This window comes from Orycteropus afer, unplaced genomic scaffold, assembly GCF_000298275.1.
Source record: "Orycteropus afer afer isolate SDZICR_OR568_19922 unplaced genomic scaffold, OryAfe1.0 scaffold00041, whole genome shotgun sequence".
In the NCBI taxonomy this organism is placed as follows: Eukaryota; Metazoa; Chordata; class Mammalia; order Tubulidentata; family Orycteropodidae; genus Orycteropus; species Orycteropus afer.
Genome location: NW_006921628.1, coordinates 1,010,408 through 1,022,958, shown reverse-complemented (window position 1 = coordinate 1,022,958; position 12,551 = coordinate 1,010,408).

Below are 12,551 nucleotides of genomic sequence, written 5' to 3'. Positions count from 1 at the left end.
TAAATTTTGGTCAATGACATGAGACAAAGTATATGTGAACTGCTGTATGAAAAGTGAATTTACTCTGTAAATCTTCACCCAAATCCTAATTAAAAAAAAAAAAAATAGAATGCTCCTTAGAAGCAGGGATGGTGATACTGTCTCGCATATTTTGGACACGTTATCAGGATGGGCCAGTCCCTGGGGAAGTATATCATGCTTGGTAGAGGAACAGCAAAAAAGAGGAAGACCCTCAATGAGATGGATTGACACAGTGGCTACAACCATGGGCTCAAACATAGAAAGCATTGTGAGGATGGCATATGACCAAGCAGTGTTTCATACTGTTGTACATAGGTTTACTGTTTTGGTTACCTAGCCCCGCTGTGACAGGAATATACCACAAATGGCATGGCTTTAACAAACAGGAGTTTATTCTCTTATAATTTTGGAGGTTAGAAGTCTGAATTCCAGGTGCCAGGCTCTAGAGGCTGGGTGAAAGCCCCTCAAACTTGGGCTTCAGCTCTGCCTCTTGTTCCTAGCCCACTGAAGCTAGAAGCATCTACACTTGTGCTGCTGCTGGCTGCTGAGGCTGAAAAACCCATCTACAAGTGAAATGGCACAGTCCTGATATTACCAAATCACCCAGCAGGCCATTAATTCAAATCCATTAAAAGTCCCAAGATTGGCAGGGCAACACGGCAGGCTGCTGAACGACGACTCGGCTACATGCAGAGTTCAAACATGCCATCAGCTGGAGACCTTTCTGAGTTGCTTCTTATATGCTGGAAGCAGATCACATTCCTAAAGCAGCTACTCGGCTCCTCCAATAGATTCCACCATGTAGTTAATTACCAATCTCATCATGGGGAATAACTACATACAGCTGCCCAGCCACTCAACCAGGCCCAGCCAAGCTGACAACAACCTTAACTACCACATTTACTATGAGTTGGAATTAACTTGATGCACCTTAGAACAAGTAAATACCTATTTAGAATAAGAAAAGAAATCACAACAAATTATAAATGTTAAAGTATTATAAATACTTAATAGACACAGAGACTAATGGAAGAGAATTGAGAGTCTAGAAATAAATCCATACATCTATGGTCAACTGATTTTCAACAAGGGTGCAAGTTCCATTCAATAGGTGAGAAAAAGTCTCTTCAATAAATGATGCTGGGAAAACTGATTTTCAACATGCAGAAGAATGAATCACGATCTATGCCTCATACCATATACAAAGTCCAATTCAAAATGGATCAAGGACCTAAATATGAAAACTAAAACCATAAAATGCTTAGAAGAAAATATAGGGGCATAGCTGTAGGGCCTAATTTTTAAAAATGGATTGTCAGATACAGTAACAAAAACAAGAGAACAAGGACAAAACAGATAAATGGGACCTCATAAAAGTTAAATACTTTTGTTCATCAAAAGACTGTCAAAAAAGTAAAAAGACACCCTATACATTGCAAGAAAATTTTCAGGAAACATATGCCTGATAAGGGTCTAATATTAAAAATATATATATACAAGTTCTACACCTTAACAAAAAAGAGATAAATAAACCCAATCAAAAATTGTCAAAAAACTAGAACAGGCATTTCAACAAAAAGGATAGTCAGATGTCGAACAAGCATAAAAAAGATACTCATCATTACCCATCAGAGAGATGCAAACCAAAACCACAATGAGGTATCACCTCACTCCCACTAGGATGGCTAATATTAAAAAAAAAAAAAAGGAAAATAACAAATGTTGGCAAGGATATAGAGAAACTGGAACCCTTATAGATTGCTAGTGGAAATGCAAAATGATGTAAGTGCTGTGGAAAATATTTTGGCAGCTCTTCAAAAGGCTAAACATAGTACTACCTTAAAAAATAAAAACTCACTGCCATCATGTCACTTCTGACTCACAGTGACCCCCCCAATGGGTTTCCGGGGCAATAAATCTTTACGGAAGTAGATTGCCAGTCTTCCTTCCTAGGAGTGAACCACAGACCTTCTGGTTAGCAGTCAAATGCCTTAGGCACTACACCACCAGAGCTCCTTAGTACTACCATGTTGTTGCTGTTATATGCCATCGAGTCAGACCCAATTCATAGAGACCCCTCCTTAGGTTTCCGAGGCAGTATCATTACGGAAGTAGATTACCCCATCTTCCTTCTGAGGAGTGGCTGGTGGGTTTGAACAACCAGCCTTCTAGTTAGCAGTCAAGTACTACCATATGACCCAATAATTCCTTTACTACATATATACCCAAAAAACTTAAAAGCAGCAACTCAAACATGTACTGTTTATTGCAGCACTATTAATAGACAAAAGGTTGAAACAATCTAAATGTCCATCAACAAATGAATGGATATACAAAATATGATACATATGATACATATACAAAACACTTTAACATGGACACACTGGTCTATCCTGATAACATGGCCAAAGTATGCAAAACAGAGTATCACCATCCCTGCTTCTAAGGAGCATTCTAATTGTACTTCTTCCAGGACAGATTTGTTTGATCTTCTGGCAGTTCCTGGTATGGTCAATATGACTTACCAACACCATAGTTCAAAGGCATCAATTCTTCTGCAGTCTTCCTTGTTCATTGTCCAGCTTTTGTATATGTAGAAGGTGATTAAAAATACCATAGCTTGGGTACAATGGAATACTGTTCAGTCATAAAGAGAAGTGAAGTCCTGATACATGCTAAACTGTTGTTGTGTGCCATTGAGTCTATTCCAACTCATAGCAATGCTTTCGGACAGAGTATAACTGCCTATAGAGTTTTCTAAGGCTGTGATTTTTACAGATCAACAGGTCTTTTCTCACACAGAGCAGCTAGTAGGTTGGAGACACTGACTTTCGATTAGCAGCCAAATGTTTATACCAATGTGCTACCAGGGCTCCATGATACAGGCTATAGCATGGATGAACCTTGAAAACATGATTTTGAGTGAAAGAAGCCAATCACAAAAGGACAAATATTGTATGATGTTACTTATACAAAATATCAAGAATAGGGAAACATATAGAGACCAAAGATTATTAGTGATTTCCAGAGGCCGAATGGAGGGGGAGAGGGGAATTTCATTGTTTAGGAAGCAGTGAGTTTCTGTTTACAGTGATGAGAAATTTGGCAATGATAACAGGAGATGGTTGCACATGAGTAGTGAGACTAATATCACAAAATTAAATACCGGAAAAATGTTGAATTGGCAAATGTTGTGTTATATATGTTTTTACAATAATAAGAAATACAAGTAAAAGATTAATCAAAAGATAATAAAATATATCTTAAAAAACTACTACAAATATCATTAATTCAAGAAAAATAATATAGTAGCCTTTATCATATGCTTGATATATGAAAACATTTGTTGGCTGCATATTTTTGTCTATAAAGAGAACCAATAATTTATTTTTCTCCTAGTGTGCTTCATCAAAATTTATTTTTATTATTGATACCAAACCAAAAACCAAACCCACTGCCCATCAAGTCAATTCTGACATATAGTGACCCTATAGCACAGAGTAGAACTGTCCAGTAGGGTTTCCAAGGCTGTAAATCTTTATGGAGGAGCTCTGGTAGCATAGTGCCTAAGGCACTTGACTGCCAACCAGAAGACTGGCGGGCCAGCCACTCCTCGGAAGGAAGGTTGGGCAATCTACTCCCGCAGTGATACTGCCTTGGCAATCCAAGGAGGGGTCGCTATGAATCGGGTCCGACTTGACGGCACACAACAATAACAACAACAAATCTTTATGGAAGCAAACAGACATAATTTTCTTCTGAGGAGTGGTACTGGGTTGAATCGTCAACAATTCAGTTAGCATCTGAATGCTTTAACCATTGTGCCAGCAGGGCTCCTTTATTACTGATAGTTGAGGAATTTTTTTTTTTTTTTTTTTTTTAACTTCATGACTCATTATAGATAATATTGGGTAAATTCTTAGGGTTATTGTCAAATTTGGGGAAAGTTTCTTTCATACCTGAGCTATATGATTTCATTCAGGGCATTCCAAGTTTCCCTGTCATTGACTAACCTTAAATCATCACTGAACTGACAACACTCGTTAAATAGCCTGTTTGCTGGCAACAGGCACCCTCACTATAATGGCTTATAAACTTCGTGTTATCTTTGTTCAGTGCCAAATCAGAAAGAAATTTAAATCTTTTCCCAATATACTCATATGATTTGCTCCTTTTCATTAATTGGTTAATTAATTATTTAAAATCCAAGAGCTTCTTCATCAGTTCTAGTCAGTATTTCTCTCTTGCTGTAAATGAATAAATTTTTTTCTTTTTGTTAATGAGTTTGAGATGGTATCAAAAAAATTTTGTTACACTATGGTTCTCGATGTTATTTTATTCCTGATTTTTGTCACTTATATTTCACTTTTCTATCTTTACAATAAAATTTTCTTTCAGTTCTTTAACAACTTTAAAGGTGACCTCCCAAAAATGTACCATTCAAATATATCCAAATCAGGAATCCATAATTTTACAATTGTTTTATTGAAACATTCCAAAATGACTTTTCAAACTGCAGTTAAAAAAGCACCCCCTCCTCCAACTTCTTCGTGGCCAGATCTCAAAATGGTGTTGCCTATTCCTGTGCCTCCCTACACAAGGAAAAGGGTGATCAAGAGAAGTCAGAGTGATGAGAGACAGCATTCTCAATTGATTGACCATACCGACCTCATAGCTAGGGCCCTTCCCAGGACCTTGGAAGAGGTGGAACCTAGAATTTAATTATCATCAGATTCATGGTAACACTGGTGTGTGATGGATTCCAAATCCAAAATCAGTTTGGCAACAGCCCTGAGCACCTGACCTCTGGCTATCTGAGAAATTAACCAAACAGCGTGTACAGCTCCAAGAAAGTAAGCATCCTTCCTCTAATAATGACCTTCCAAAGGAATACTCTAGGTTCTCCCTATAAAGTGACATTCATACTTAAAATTTTCCAGGACTCCTTGGAGCCAAAAGGGCTAAGCTAAACACCAACTGAAGAGTCCTCAGGAAAAATCAAATTAATCAAAAACCAGAAAATAAATTTGTTGAAAGGAAATAGGAGTCATTTCTGTATTCCCTTATGCTCTTTTATTCAGAGAAATACAGGTGGAAGAGCTTGCTGGTCACCAGGGCCACAGCCAGCCTTCCTTTCTCCCTTTCTCCCGGTTGGTTCCTGCCTCTAAGTACCAGCAGGTCTCTGTCAATAAACTGCTCCCCCAGGACTATCATGATCCCAGCCCTCTGGAAATTACAAACCTTCCACTCAGTGCTGGAATTGAAGCTATAGCTGCTGTACTCCCATAAAGTCGCACTGGGATCCTCATCCTTTTCAAGAGTGTGTGTGTGTGTTTTAATGTGGCTCTTTAAATTTTGCATGTGCCTTAGAAACCATAAACAAAACAATAAACTGAAAAAATGTTTTACAACTGAAATATCTTTCTTTTCCTCCTTCAAATTATTAAAGATATAAATGGAGTATGTATTTTCCATCTCAGAATAATCAAAACATGTATTCTGTGTGAAAATTCTTATTATAAGATTATTTTTTATCTCTTCTCTTAAAATCATGTTCTTAAAATAAGAACTCCACCTACTCATGCCACTGGGAATTCACTGTCAATAAAGCATATACAAAACCAAAAACTCAAACTAAATTCACTGCCATCAAGTTGGGTCCCACTCATAGAGACCCCTCTTTGGGTTTCCGAGGCAGTATCTCTGTGGAAGTAGCTTGCCCAATCTTCCTTCCAAGGAGTGGCTGGTGGGTTTGAACCACCAGCCTTCTGCTTAGCAGTCAAATGCTTTAGGCACTATGCCACCAGAGCTCCCTAGACAGATAGAAGTATGTGTCTAAACCAAAAACCCACTGCCATTGAATTGATAAAGACTCACAGAGACCCTTTAGGACACAGTAGAACTTTATCATAGGGTTTCCAATGCCGTAGACCTTTATGGAACCAGACTGCCTCATCTTTCTCCCACAGAGCAGTTGATGGGTTCAAACCACTGGCTTTTTGGTTAGCAGCCAAATGCCTTAACCACTGCACTGCTAGAGCTCCTTAAATATGTGTCTACTCTCAATAAATTCACAATCTAGCAAAAGAGTAAAGACATATATACAAATACCCATAACACAATGTGGAAAATGACCAATGGTCAAAGAGCTGGCCAAACACAGAGCTAAGGGAGTTCAGAAGAAACGTATTTCCAAAGAGAAAATACATTTTAGCACTTAAAGCAATCTCAGTAATCTAAATCAGAATTGCACACACACACACAAAAAAAAGAATACAATTCAAATATTTTGAAAATATCTTGAAAAATAGAAAAAAAAAGGACAATGACAAAGATCCTCTTTTCTCCTCCTGTGGGTGATTTTTACACAAAAATCAATATTGTATTTATTCCGTGTAATTGTGCTTCACTAATCAGAGATCCTCTCCTATCAGCCTCTCGATTATCTTGTTTTTGCCTCATTTGCTTTCTGCTTCTAAACTCTGGCAGTATTATCCTACAACATTATCTCAAAGTAAATTTTAACTGAATTTGCAATTTGAAATCATTGATTTTATTTATTTATTTATTTAAACAAACAGAAGTAACTGCCAGATATTTTCCAAGAAAATCTTCTAGAAGAGAATATTAAGAGTGTTTCCTGGAATTTTGGTCTGAAAGGAGAGATGCTAAAAGATTTAGGAATGTAGAATTTTAAAATCAATGTGACAAATAGAAATAAGCAGAGGTGGAGGGAGCAGAGAATTGTCTCATAGCTGGAGGAATCTGAGATGACCCTCTCTGACTATCAGTGAGAACTTTACCTTGAGACATTTTGTAAAGTCATTCATGTCTTGCAACCCCACTTGGCAGTAACTAGCTCTTAAATTCACTAAATGGGGAGGATGTAGGAAAATTAGGGAGCATAGGATAATACTTTAAGGAGCCGAATACAAGTTTAATGGAGAGAGGACTCACCATCTGGTGGGAATGGGTTGGGCATCAAGGGCTACAATGGTGGAAGAGGCACCATCAATGTGAGAGACTGGTCAGTGCAATGGGAAAGAACAATATGGTGAAACCTTCACAGCAACACCAAATAACCAATACAAAAGGTGGAGGGAATAGCACTGAGAAAGGGGAAGCAGTCCTAAAGGGGCAGCAGGAGAACTTTAATGAAGAGAATTCAAGAGCCCTAGGAAAGGAAAGGCAGAGGAAAATTAGAGAAGAGGGAAGTGGGTGGGGGGCGGGGGGGAGGACAGGGCTTGAGAATGCTGGATTCCAAAGATGATAATGGGTGGGGACTTAAAGCTACACACTATTATTACTGCCACTGGTTGTTTTCCCAAGTTGTTAAACAAAGAGAGAATTCAATGTAACCTGAGCTTCCCCAGCCACTCTGGAGTCACCTTACTAGAACCCCAATTTCACTGGCTCTAGTCCCACTCAACGTCCTACTCAGTTACTTCTGAGGGATTCTGGATGCATTGCCTGAATCACAAACAGCCTATTGGTGTTCTTGTATGGTACGGGCCTTCAAACATGCCAAAATGGCTCCTGTTCCACCATCCTAAACTTTGTACTTCCTTTCCTTGGCTTCCCCTCTCTATACATTCCTGGGGCAGCCAAGTTTGCAACCGCTGACACCAGTGTCTTATCAGGAAGGACAATCAATACAAAGAAACTTATTGTCAGCTGGAACAGCTTGCAATACCTCCAGAGAGAGGGCTGACCACCTGCACTGGCCAGCAGCCAGACTAGTCTGGCTACTCATGCAAACTCTCTAACATTGTCCCATACTAGTATGGAACAATTAGCAGGAGGCAAGTGGGGAGTGCAGATCTCAGGAGACTTGACCAGCCGGTGGCTGCTGGATACAGTAATGCTGCTCTGTAAGATCCTATATAAACTCGATGTCTTTTGGAGTGACTTTGGGTCAGTTTTTCAGTCTCTCTGCTCAAAGTTATTCTGAAGCATTTGGTTTCAAGGATTTGAACTCCTACAATTGGTGCTGTGAGCAGGATGATGAAAGACCCCCAATCACTCAAGACTTGATGGGTGGGTCGCAGAATTCCATGGGGGGAATTCCAGGATGGCTAGATGCCTCCTTGTTTGGGCCCCCTGTCAGGTTGTTAGGAAGCTGGGGCCCTGTACATGAGTAAGGGGACCCTCGAAAATGCTGCAAGGCTTCTTAGAGCTCTTGCAGGGGATAGGAGTTGAAAAGGCCAAGAAGGAGAGCAAGGCTCTAGTCACTGCTGTAGCCTGGCCACTCCTGTGTGTGGTGCCAGTAGCTACAGAAGCTGAGCTAGGTGCTGGTGCAAATGCACACTGGCTGGATGACCTCCAGCTACAAAGAGAAGCTCGAGTAGCTCAGGCAAACACAACTGACACTTTACCTACCCATTCATAGGCTTCAGCTCAAGCACTAGAAACTCTTGTCTGCAGAGTAGTGAAATGGAAAGGGAGGCGACTTCCAAGATGAGTATGAGCCATCATGACCAGAAGTGGGTCCCCCTGGAATCTTCCATGGATTCTGAGGGAGAAAGAGAAGGATGGGATGAGAAGATTGAAATTCTCCCCTCTGAGGTTCACCTAACTGTCCTTACCAAGATTAAAACGGACCAACCCTGACCTCAGGGGATGTATCCAAATGATCTCCCTGCTCCGGAGTGGAGGCAGCACATTACCATGAGACTATAGGGCTGTAAAGCTGGTGGAACTGGCCACTAGGTATCAACAAAAAGGAAAGGAATCCAGAGCTGCCTGGATCCTATGCTTGTGGGATACCAGGGACATGGTCCTATGATTTGCCATAGTTTAGTAGCAAGGAATTTAGAATGCTGGAAGAGAGCGAGTTCTGGTAAGATGGAGGAATAGGCAGACAGTCTGCACACACCCTCTTCAACAAAGAAAAGGGGAACCAATTAACACAGATATGGAAGATAATCCTAGAGCCCTGAGCTTTGAAAGGAAGGATAAAGAAGTGCACTAAGCTCCAACTAGTGGAAGAACCTGCATGAAAACATGGAAAAAGGAGACATATGGAGTGGCAGTCTGTCAGTGAGTCTGAAGGCACAGACAGCTAGGATCTTGCCAAGTGGCATTAGGACCTAAAAATCAACCTAAATATTGGCCCTGCTACCTAGGGGCTGCACAGAGGACTGCACTAGTGGCTGGTGAATAAAAGGGGAAGCAGCAAAGAGGGAAATGGGCTGAGTTGTAGACTTTTGCCTGTCTGGAGGGTGCAGCCATGTTGAATGTTTACAAGCCATTGGACCATTTTGGATATTTAAAGCAGCAGCATTCTCCCAGAGTCCAGAGACTTAAGAATGGGCTCCACTTGCTGGGAACCACAAATACATTCAGGACATGAACAACTGGAAAGGTGCGATATTTCCCTTGTTACTCTTATACCCCACACTCCCTTGGTGAACAGAAGAACATCCATCCCTCCCTCCCACCCACCTTCTGGACCACCAGGAATTCCATCCCAGTCTGTGTACTAAGAAGGAGGCTTGCTAGTGCCCTGCCCCACCCCCACCCAGAGTTTTTTTCCTTTTTTTTTTTTTTTTCTTAGTTTGTTTCTGTATGACTGTTTTAAAATTATTGTTTTTTTGTCCTTTTTATTATTATTCTTTGTTCTTCCCTTCCCAGGTTCCAGTTTTCAGCTTTTTTTCTCTTCCCTGTCTCTGGTTCCAATTTTTTCCTTTCTCATGGTTAACCCCATTCATTGTTTTTCTTTTTGCATCTTTTCCACTTTTTTCTTCATTATTCTCCTACTCTACCTCTTTTCTCTTACTGCACTCTCTCCAGACATTGTGGGTTTTTTTTTTTTTCTTTTTTTGATGACTGTTCGTGTGTGTTTATGTGGTGTTTTTTGTCCACTTGCTTTTACTTTTTTTGATGGTTTTTTGATTGTTGTTTTTGTCTAACTGAGTGGGAGACAGCAACAGTACCCATATGACACAACTACACTCACACCTCCTGAAGCTCCACTTACTAAGTGAGACCCACCACTGCCTTCTCCATCAACTGGCCAACAATAAATGACCACCAAGAAAAGCCTGACTCATCCTTAGCTGCTCTTCACAAACAGTTAACAGAGATCTAAATACAACAATGTCACAATGTCTCAGAAACAACAGACCATCACAGTTCTCACAAAGAAGCAAGATAAAGTGGTAGAAACAAGGGAGCAGGATTCAGATCCTGAATACAACCCTGAGGAAGAAGCAGCATTGGAACTCTCTGATAAGGAATTCAAAAGAATTATATTTCGGTATCTTCAAAGGATTAAGAGACAGATCAAGGAAAACACAGACAAAACCCTAGAACAATTCTGGAAGAAAATGCAAGAACAAAATGACAAAATAAATGAAAAATTAGAAATGATACAAAATCTACAGATAGAAATCCAGGAGATTAATACTAAATTATCAGAAATAGGTAACACATTGAAAGGGCAAAGAGTAGAATTGAATTAATGGAAGACAGAATTAATGAGATTGAAGACAAATACCTGAGTACTTCTTTGGAAAGAGATCAATCAGAAAAAAGATCAAAACAAAATGAAGAAAGTTTAAGGTTCATGTGGGAAACCATCAAAAGGAATAACGTACATGTAATCAGAATTCCAGAACAAGAAGAGAAAAAGAAAACTATTGAGAAAGTTGTCTAAGATTTGTTGAAAGAGAACTTTCCCTAAAAGATGAGAATATATCATTCAGGAAGTCCAATGAACCCCAAACAGGATAGACCCCAAAAGAAAATCGCTAACACATACCATCATCAAACTCATCAAAACCAAAGACAAAGAAAGAATCCTGAAAGCAGCATGGGAAAAATGAAAAGTTACTTACAAGGGACAACCAATAAGAATAAGCTCTGATTTCTCAGCAGAAACCATGCAAGTGAGAAGGCAATGGGATGGTATATATAAAACCCTGAAAGAGAAAAATTTCCAACCAAGAATTATATACCCAGCAAAACTGTCTCTCAAATATGATGGTGAAATTAGGACATTCCCAGCTAAGCTGAAATTAAGGGAATTTGTTAAAACAAGACCAACCTTACAAGAGATACTAAAGAGAGTCCTTTGAACAGAGAACCAATAATAGCAAACAACAACCAACCATTAATACACAAGATGACATAAGCCAAAAATGAACACAGCTATGGAGGTATCCAAAGTAAAATAAGCTTGTAAATAGGGAACCAGAGACATCAATTGGCAAATGAGGACAACTACAAACCAAAAAGAGAGAAAAAAGTAGTTTAGTTTAGAACTTCTAAATGGTGAGGAAGTCAAGAGAGTTGCAATATAGAATGGACTGTTCCATACTCAGGAAGAAAATTATAAATCAGAGGGTAACTGCAAAGAAATATGATAAACCTTTACATCACAATAAAAAAGAAGACAAGCACAAATATTTAACAAATACTAAAACAATAGCAACAAAGGAAATAATAACACAACTCATAAACATAAACTGCTGGAAGAAACCAGATGCTTTTCTGTTCTATTACATTGATGATGTCATGCAAACTTGTAACTATCTTTCCCTTTTGCAAAAAACTGCTCTCCAATTAATTAGCCATTTGGAAAACGAGGATGGGCCATCAACTTATCCAAGCTGCAGGGGCCTAAACTGTCTGTCAAATTCTTGGGTGTTGTGTGGTCAGGTAAGACAAAGGCAATCACTGCCACAGTCATTGATAAAATTCAGGCATATCCCCTCCCTACTAAGATTAAAGACTTACAAACATTCCTGGGTTTGCTTGGTTACTGGAGAGACCCTTTATACCTCATTTAGCACAAAATACTATACCCACTATACCTCTTGGTGAAAAAGGGAACTATATGGCACTGGGGAAAGTTTCAAGAACAGGCTTTTCAAGCTGCTAAAGTAGCAGTACAACAAATACAGGCATTAGGAGACATAGAGCCTGGGCAACCTTGTGAATTGTATGACTAGTTACCCAAGGGCTTTGACTGGGGTTTGTGGCAAAGGCAACACAGGAAGCATACTTGTCTAGGCTTCTGGTCCCAGCTTTGGAAGGGGGCCAAACAAAGGTATAGCCCTTTGGAAAAACAACTATGCACAGTTTATTGGAGTTTATAACACAGGGAAGACATTACAAAAGGGGCCCAAAAAACTATAAAAACTCACTACTCCATTGCCAGATGAGTAAAGGAATTCAGTAAGCTGCAATTGGGGTGGGCCAGGCTGGTACCCTAGCAAAGTGGCATGCCTACTTGCAACAACAGAGTATGCTTTCTATCAGCCCATCTTTTTTGAATTACATCAAATTTTAGACCCTATCATGTACATGACAGAATATCATGACTCTGCAGCACTTAAAGCAGCAGTACCTCTGAGTAGCCACATAAAGCCTGGCTTGGGTCCCATGCCTGAGACTGCGTGGTATACTGATGGCTCTGCCTGAGGCAACTCCTTGCCCCATGGATTTCTGTGGCTATACAGGCCACCATGGACACACTGTGATTAAATCAGGGAGAGGGACAAAGTAGCCAATGGGCCAAGCTAAGC